Here is a 9,129-nt window from a genome sequence, read left to right on the forward strand (position 1 = left end):
GGCTTGGTCCTTTATTGCAGTTTAGGCATTTAATGGGATGTAGATAAAAGCTGTTGCATTTATCAGCTGTCACACCCTTTTTCATAAAAACACCTACATAGGGATTATGATTAACATCAACTCGGTTGTCACCACTATGCCTTTTTTACCCATGATTCCTCACTGGCTAGAGTTAAAGATATTCTTAAAATGACCTAGAAAATGCTGCTTCCCTTTCCCACAGCAAATAAAACCCTGCTAAATATTCTTGTATATCATTATGATAAAACGAGAAGGGAAAATTTAATGCCTGAGCTTGTAAAATATGCTCTAGTTTTGCAAGGCTGTTTAAAAAGTGAATATTATTAGCATGTGAGGCCACAGTAGCTGCACATCTGTAGCTGCTGTTAGCTTAAATCTAACATGTGGTTTGGATGCCTACGTTCTTTAAGTAATCGAATAGGAAAAATACGACATGAAACTGATGGATCGAATCTCATGAACTGCCCTCCTCCTTTTTAGGAAGAAAGCAGACCTTTTTTAGTTGTTTTCAGCTTCCTGAAAAGATATGTGTTTAAAAAATTATATCCCAATGAAATAACATCCTTACTAGTGGTAAATAGATATATGCATTCTGTCAATAAAATTTGAAGGAATTTATGTGATTTTGTTTTGGTAGGAGAACAAGGGGCTAAACTCAAGATCACTTATCTACCTGGATTTTAGTCTCATATGTAGTGCCTCTGCTGGGAAATCTGTGGAGCAAGAACATTATTTGATGCTGGATATGCAGCATCCAGAGGCAGTAAGGCATGGATCCCGATTACAGTCTTTTTCCATTCATATAATGAAGAGTTCTGAAAATACTGCATGTTTTTGGTCTGTTCTTCCACATTTTTGCCTAGAAAATTATTATTTTACATTTTGATTTGTGCCTGGCTCTCTCTTCTTTTTTTCCTGAGCTGCTGTGCAGCAGTGCTGGTTTCTGATGTTAAGAGAGCTGGCATGTTTCACCCCATCATCCGTATGGGTCACTTCCATATGTGGTTTGTGGAGTGTTTTGGGATTCTTTAAGGATGAAAGGTGTGATATAAATATAAGATACTGTTCATTCGTTTTTTTTTCTGCAGCACACATAGTACTAACAAGTTATCCTTTCATCTTGAGCTCCCCTGACTAAATTGTCAAACATCTCAGTAATACCATGAACGTTTGCTTCAGGCACAATCATAATCACTATTCTGTTAGCTCCATCCTTACAAAAGGATGGCTATTCTCCAGGGACACAGTTGACTCTCCTGCTACCAAATGCTTTTTCTTACCATCCTTGGTAGCTTCTCTTACAGTTCCCCTTGAGTTTCCTTGCTTCGGTCTAATCCTCCAGATCTCATTCGGGTCCCATTTCCCATATTGGTTCACCAGCAGTACATTGTTAAATCTCTGCTGATCCTGTATCCTGAGCAAAAAAGGACCATAAAGGATACTTCTTTGGACTTCTGAGTCCCTCCCTCCCTTCCTTCCTTCCTCCCTCCCTTCCTTCCTCCCTCCCTCCCTTCCTTCCTCCCTCCCTCCCTTCCTTCCTCCCTCCCTCCCTTCCTTCCTCCCTCCCTCCCTTCCTTCCTCCCTCCCTCCCTTCCTTCCTCCCTCCCTCCCTTCCTTCCTCCCTCCCTCCCTTCCTTCCTCCCTCCCTCCCTTCCTTCCTCCCTCCCTCCCTTCCTTCCTCCCTCCCTCCCTTCCTTCCTCCCTCCCTCCCTTCCTTCCTCCCTCCCTCCCTTCCTTCCTCCCTCCCTCCCTTCCTTCCTCCCTCCCTCCCTTCCTTCCTCCCTCCCTCTGTGTTTAGATGGCAATGGCTCTGTCCTCTTTAGGCAGAGCACTGTGTGGAAAGCAGTAATCAGCCTCTCCCTAGCTCCTAGGTGCTACCTAAGCAGCACCTCATTCTCTTCTCAGAGAGAGGCAGAACACAATTGCTTTTCTGAGCCCTTCTGCCCAGCTCTGTGGGAAAGAGAATAATTAGCCTCGTTTAGCTACAGGGCCAGCAGCTCCTTGCCTTCTCTGCCCTCCCCTCACTTGACCCCAGTGTTTTAGAGCTGCAGCAGTGCCTGGGTAAATACAGCTGAGCAGGTGGCCACTCCCAGCTGTGCCCACATTGCTGCTCCCTGCTCCTTCTCTGGTGCTGCCCTGACACCCACCCAAGGCTCCACAATTGGCCCTTGAGAGCTCTGATGGGGAAAGCAGAACATGAAGGGGCACTTCCTCACACTCCCTCTTTTTCATTCCTCATTATTTTAGCTCAATTAATTTGCTCTCATGTTCCTGAACCCTCTTGCATTCAACTTCAGGCTATGCAGGCTACTTTTCCTCCTGACACACTGCCGTCAGGTGGTAGGTAATATGTAGCTCACCAGAGCAAGAACTTGTCAAGAAAATCAATGAGCTGCTGTGACCCTTGGGGTCAGGCAAACAAGTCTTGTGGAGTTTGTTAAATGAGGTATGGGGCTATGCTGTCATGTGAGGGATAATATAGGAATAAATAAATGTCTATAAACATTCAGATTTCTGATACTTGAAATGATCCAATTCAATCACTGTGTCTGGTGCCCAATTTAGTAAAAACACATCTTTCTTTACTTCTGATTACTTTCCCAAGCCACCATTTGTGCTGGAATATAGCAGGCTGATATATGTCATGGCACATAATCTAGCTTCCCTCACTTCCCTAAGTGTACAGTGGGACTACATCCGTAGGACCCAGTGGTGGTGTCATCATATAAAACTCATGTGTGTATGATCAAAGGAGTCCTTGTTTTTCTTTCCCCACAGCTCATAACAGAGCTCAGAAATACAGAACCATTTTGATATTTAAAAACCATTTGATATTTAATCAGAACAGAAGCTTGGCATATGAAGAACATGGGCATATAGCTGAGCTGAGCTTTGGGAGACATTAAAAATGAATTATGCTGATAAAGAACAGCTGTATTCTTACATCAGAAACCATGGGGACAAATAATTAATTTGCCTTCATTAATTTCCCAATTCTTTCCTGGCAAAAAGTCCAGAAATGCTTAGACTACAGATCTAATTGCCATGAAGTGAGTGTATGTATTAAGAGACTGTATCAATTATTGGGCCATCAGGTATATTTATAAAAGCCAATTTCTGCTCTTGCAGTGTTAAGATCCCTGCTCACCTCCACCTACCTTGGGTCTTTTTTGTTGCCAACCAGCAGGAAATCTGGAGAAAAGAAGGTGATAAAATGTTGACGATCATTTTCTTACTTAATGAGTCTGTTTCTGAACCTTGGCTGAGCAGAGCTGCGTGCAGCTGTGAGGTGGAAGAGGGAAGCAGGGTACGATGTTAATTCCCTCTTGAAAGACAGCACTATGGAGGCCACAGTATATTTGTCTCCCTTGACATTCTAGACTGTGGAAAATAGTAATTCCTAGGTTTAAATTTGGTGGCTCATGTGTGGTTTAAATAAAATAAATAAATCAAACCAATTGATCAGGTAAGTGTGGGAGTTGAGTTTGGTGTCAGAAGAGAAGGGTACTGCAGGGATGGTGGGGTTTGTACCCAGTGTTTTTGAAGGAGTGACAGAGACTCCACTTACCATGCTGAAGAAGGACACTGAGCCCTTGCTGTCATGAGGAGTGCACACTGGAGGGCAGGGAAAATGCTGGGACACACTCAGCTGCCCCTGGCTTCCAATGAGCCAGCCCATGCAACAGTCCCTTCCAGGAGGGGGCTTGCCTCTGTCTTCTCTGCCCAGCAGTGGCCTGTAACGGGATGTGTAGTAGTGGGCTTGTTTGGAGGCAAAATACATTCAAGGCTTTGTCTACCTTGTCTATGCTTCAGGTCGAGCCTTCCGTCTATGCCTCTGATGCTGGAGTGTAATGTGGGTTTACATTTGGAGAAAGATAGGGACATACACATACAGAATATAAGTACATACAGTATATAAGAAAGCTTTACATCACAAACACTCCTGTTGCACCTAGCCTACAGACTGAGGAAAGTTTTAGGAACTGATAGATATTCAAAGGATAGAATGAGACTCTTGGGAAATGCAGGCTAAACCTCTGCTGGTGTGGCTCTTCTGAAGGATATAGACCTTATATTTATAATTTATTGAGTGCTTTTGGATGAGTCAAATTTTATTTCAGTGGCAGGCAGAACAGAAATCTTGGCACTTTTTTTTGTCATGAAGCAATCTTGACAAGTATATATGGCTGGTACTTAAAAATTTCCTACTGTGTCGTTGAAACACTTCCAGGCATCATTTAATCAGGTGAAGGAGATCTTAGCTCACTCCTTGTTCTCATTCAGTTTTGCCAATTACAGCTTGTCTAGAATTTTGTCTCCTCTTACTTGCAAACGTCTCTTCAATTCTTGCTAATTTCTGCAGCTAGACCAAGTGATTAAAACCGACCTTTCTGGCAGGCACAGTATGTGCTCTCTGTCTGTGCACCATGCTGACTGTGCTGGTAATCACTGTGAGCCCTCCAGCCTGCCTGGATGTAGGTCTGGAATTTGTTTAGCATGGGCTGGGAGGGTTTGGGAGGTAGGGGTGCACCAGCCCACAGACCCCTACTCATGGGCACGGGGCCCGTGTGGCTCAGGGAACACCGAACCAGACAGCCACCTTTGCACCACAGGCTGGGCAAGCTGAGAGCTGGCCTCTGTTTGGCTTGTGGCCAGTGCTTGAATGTATTTCATAGAATCATGGAATCATTTAGGTTGGAAAAGTTCTTTCAGACCAACCATTAAGCCCGACATTAAACCATGTCCCCGAGTGCCACATCTACACATCTTTTAAATATTTCCAGGGATGGTGACTCAACCATTTCCCTGGGCAGCCTGTTCCTTGGACAACCCTTCCCGTGAAAACATTTTTATGTAATATCCTACCTGAACTTCCCCTGGCTCAACTTGAGGCCACTTCCAAGGGATTCCTGCCGGACAGTGGTGATGCCACATCTTCCGTATTCTGTTTCGGTGTGGTTTGTTTTGTTAGTTGTTTGTTGGGGTTCTTTCCGATTAATATAGAATGCTAGCAACACAGAAGGAAGCGATTTATTCCCGGAATCCCTGAGCCCCGCCGTTGGGCGCGGTGGATGCGGTGCCCGGGTGCGTGGCGGTGGCGGCGCAGCCTGCAGAGGGCGCTGCACCCCCGCCCTGTGCCCGCGGCCGCCGTTCCCTTTTCCCGACGCGGAAAAGAAGCATTTACAGCGTGTAGTGTCTCCCCGCTTCTTTTCTTCCAGCCTGCTGGCGACAGAGGAAGTCACCCAGTCCACTGTCATCTGTTTGGCTGAATAACATGCAGTTCATTTGCGTGGCATGTGATTACAAGGGTCTAGAGGACACTAATTAGGAAGAAAATCTGGGGAGAGAATAGGGATTAGAGAGTATCCGTCAGTCAGATGCCTGTCAGCCAGCAGAATAATAATAATTAATCATTATTAACAATATGTCCTGTGTCAGTAGTGCATCTTATCTGAGGACTCTACAAGCTTTTTGTGTTTAATCTGTGCAGCTCCTTCTGAGGGGAATAGACATGATAAAATATTTAGAACTGAATTTGCAAATGGCATTTCTGAAATGAGACCCCTAAGGCAAGCCTTATATACAAGCGTCAAAATAAAGTGCCTGGTTTTGAGACATGCTGAGCATCTGCAAAGCCCCGAGTTGATGTGCTGGTGTTACCTCAGATGCCTCTCAGTGCGGACAACACGAGTACCCCCTTTATTCCTGGTGAAGGACAACATTTCAAGTCATGAAATGCAGGCTGTGCTGGGAAATGCAAATCTGGCCCTGTGGCCTTGCCTGGATTTATTGCTCATCTCTCCTGTTTGCATACAAGCATGCAGTCTGCAAGGAAACTGCCTGATCACACATGCAGGGCCAAGTTCTTATGAGTAAGCTGTGCACAGGTTGGGGATGTACAAGGCCAAGCATGCCACAGGCCAGTTCACCTGCAAATACTCCAGCTTCAACTCTTCTTAACCATGGTGTGAATGCTTTGAATACATCTGGGGTACTGCCAGCAGTGCTGTTTGCAGGACTCAGTGTACTCACTCCACCTAAATCAGCTCCCAAATCATTGTACAGGCATTGTCCAAAGCATAAGAAGTGTTCTGGTGAACAAAATGCCATGTTGCCTTACAAGTCAAACTTCTGAGTCATAACCAAAACAACAGTGCTGAGAAGAAATATCCAGCAGTTTTGAGAAGCACGTTTGGTTTTACATCTATGCATTTTTTTCAGTGTTTTATGCCTCAGATAGGATCTAAGAATGTGAAATGCTATTTTTAGCAGCATCTGAAAAAACCCAAAACAACACAGAAAAACCCCACCTCCCAAAAAACCGAGACCAAAACAAAACAAAAAACCAAAACCAGGTTTTGAGCTCACATGTACAATGTTTTGCTGCCATGTTTCCCACACACAGATGATTTCCGTCATTTTCATACTCAGCGGCCCTGAAATCAGAAGTATTGCAGCCTTAAAGCTTAGACCCCTAATCTCTCCAGTATCTCACTGGAGAGATACATGCCATTTCAGGTGAAAAGTGTTTGCTTTGTCCAACTAATAATGTGGTTAGTCACTTAATTGGATGCTGCTCCACCTCCTGCAGACCTGGCAATTTTTTTGCTAACACAAGTTGACTGAATAAAAGCAAATAAACCTATGCCACAAATGACTCTTTGCAACACCTAGGGTATATAGCCCTTCCTGGCCTATGTGCAGCCTTTTTTGTCCTTTTTTTTTATCACCATCATAACAAAGAACTGGTATACTCTGTAGGGAAGGAAGCCTAAATTATGCCATGTGATCTCCTAGGTCTGTAGCACAATGGTAGAAATCCTCCAAGTTCTGTAGCAAATGCAGATTAGTTAGAAAATCCCTCTTTAAAATTGATTTAAGTATGGAAAGAAAAGTACATCCAGTGTTGCAGCACTAGTGCTATTTATTTGAGATCAAAAATTTTCCCCTCTATTTTCTAGGTCTCAAATATTCTATTTCTGCCATGCTGCAGTGCTTTTGAATGAGAATAACACAGACCCCTAGAAAAAGACAGATATAGGACAAAAGATTAGGAGTCCTGACAGTGGAAAAAGTGGCAGTACACAGATTTGTAATGTCCTTTTTGAGTCTCAGACTTGTCACTGCTTTGTAAGCAAATGGTCAAACTTCACAATCCTCATAGCTGTTGTTTCAAGTTGTTTGGGAATAGAGGCAGAGCCTTCTAAACTGGTGACAATCAGATACTGAAGTCAGTAATAATCACTACTATGGGCCCCAGTGTATTTCCTCTGACTTTAAAGATAAAATTCTGCTGTTCTGTTCAACACAACATGTAAAAATGTTATTTGTAGGTTTGGCAATGTGGCTGGAGAGGTTTCTGGGAGTATTGTGAGCCCACTGTGACTTTTCTCCAATGCTCAGCTGGAGATATGTAGCTTAAGCTCCTGCAGAAATCTTTCTTGCATTTTATACAGAAGGGTCTTTTTATTTCCACAGATGCCTTTTCTACCCTACAGGAAGTGTCAACTGTGCTGTGACTAAATCCACTTAAACTGCAGTTACCCCAGTGCTTCAGAGGACAGTATCACTTGGGGCACGGAGTGAAAGTTCATCCCTTAGGAAAGAGTTTGCCATGATTTTGCAAGGCACAGCAGTAACCTGGTAACCGACAAATCCATTTCTGTTACATTTTCTAGGTCAGTGTGAATCATTCTTAAGGGAGAAAATGTAACCAGGCAAGTTGAGAGGGCTGTAACTGCTCTGCGCTCCACCTTCCCCAGCTAGTTCTGCCCAAGGAAAGGCTTTTGGGGCACATGGTGTAGTCAGGGAAATGCAGTCCCTATCCTCTCCTCATCCTCTCAGGATGCTTTGCTGCTGGCAGCAGGGCTTACAATAGTTCTGGTTCCAAGGATCCCACCCCTGGCATACCACTGAACAAATGCAGAGTAAAATGAGAGAATAAAGCAATTTCAGTCTGAGTCAGGAGGTGCAGATGTAAAAGCACAAGGAACCAGTAGGAAGACACTGCTCAGAATGAGAGGCAGATTCCAAAGTAAGGTGCCAGGCAGAGAGGCAATTCTGTTATACACCCTAGTCTAGCCCTATACTGGACATGTGAAGGAACCCACAGTCTTGGAAATAGTAAGAGTTCACCCATTACACACATTCAAAGGTAGTGACATAAGTATGAAAACAATACTCTTCCATATGCTGTGAACAACAGCATCAGTGGTTGACACGTCTCTCTATTACCTAAGGAGTAATACTTACCAGCAAGACAACAGTGTATGGCATATAAATTTGACCATGCTGCACCCTTTCTTTCATGTTATCTCTGAAGATACAGTGGGGCCATGGTCTTGGCTGCTTTCAGACCTGAAGCTCTCATGCCATAAAGGCAAAAAAATGTGCTGGCAAGGGTTACAGACTGCAGTGATTTGGGCTGAGGACCAACAGAGCTAAACCATGAAAACCACAGAACTCATCTCCTTCAATTACACAGAGTATTTCTTAGCCCAGCGTTATCACCAATTAGGCAAATTCTTTTCTCTAGTGATGAACTTATTTCTTGACCTTTTATAGGATACTCTACTTCCTTGTGCCTCAGTTTCCACACAGGGGATAAAAATATTCCTTTAACTTGCAGAGATGTTGTGCTGATTAATTAATGCCCAGCTGCACTTTCCAGACTCTTGAGATGAAAAGTGCAATGTCTGTATTTCCTTGTAAAACTATATTTTACTATCTTGCTGAAAAAGGCATAATTTGAACCACTGCCAGTGTGGGAGGGAGGACACAGGAAATTAGAATTAAGCATATCTTGTTTACCCCTCAAACCCTGCACTTCCAGGACTTGCTCAATGCTCATTGTAAAACCAGAGTATCTGCAAAGTACCTGCTATCTCTATCTAGGTTTAATCTTGGCTAAATATTATCCAAGGAACAAATTGTGACAGCTGCTGTTCAAACACTGGGCCTTCTGTTGATGTCAGTAGTTGTATGAGAGACGAATTTGGCTTGCTGTCCCATTTTAATGAGTGCATGAGTGTGTGTATCTCCCATGCGTAACACTGAGACAGTGTTAAAACAGGTCAGGATTTGGTTTAAATACCTCAGTCTCTGGGG

At 43.8% G+C, this 9,129-nt stretch overlaps 1 long non-coding RNA gene across 1 annotated transcript in view; it reads right to left on the bottom strand.

The window, feature by feature from the left end:
• Positions 1–4,852: 4,852 nt before the first annotated feature.
• The window catches only part of LOC108445802, a 12,029-nt gene continuing 7,752 nt past the window's right edge, over positions 4,853–9,129 (bottom strand). Inside the window, exon 3 of the long non-coding RNA XR_001860774.1 lies at positions 4,853–5,359. This is a non-coding gene — a long non-coding RNA (uncharacterized LOC108445802). The remainder of the gene's footprint in view (positions 5,360–9,129) is intronic.

The sequence above is a fragment of the Corvus brachyrhynchos genome, unplaced genomic scaffold, assembly GCF_000691975.1.
Source record: "Corvus brachyrhynchos isolate BGI_N302 unplaced genomic scaffold, ASM69197v1 scaffold43, whole genome shotgun sequence".
Lineage (NCBI taxonomy): Eukaryota > Metazoa > Chordata > Aves > Passeriformes > Corvidae > Corvus > Corvus brachyrhynchos.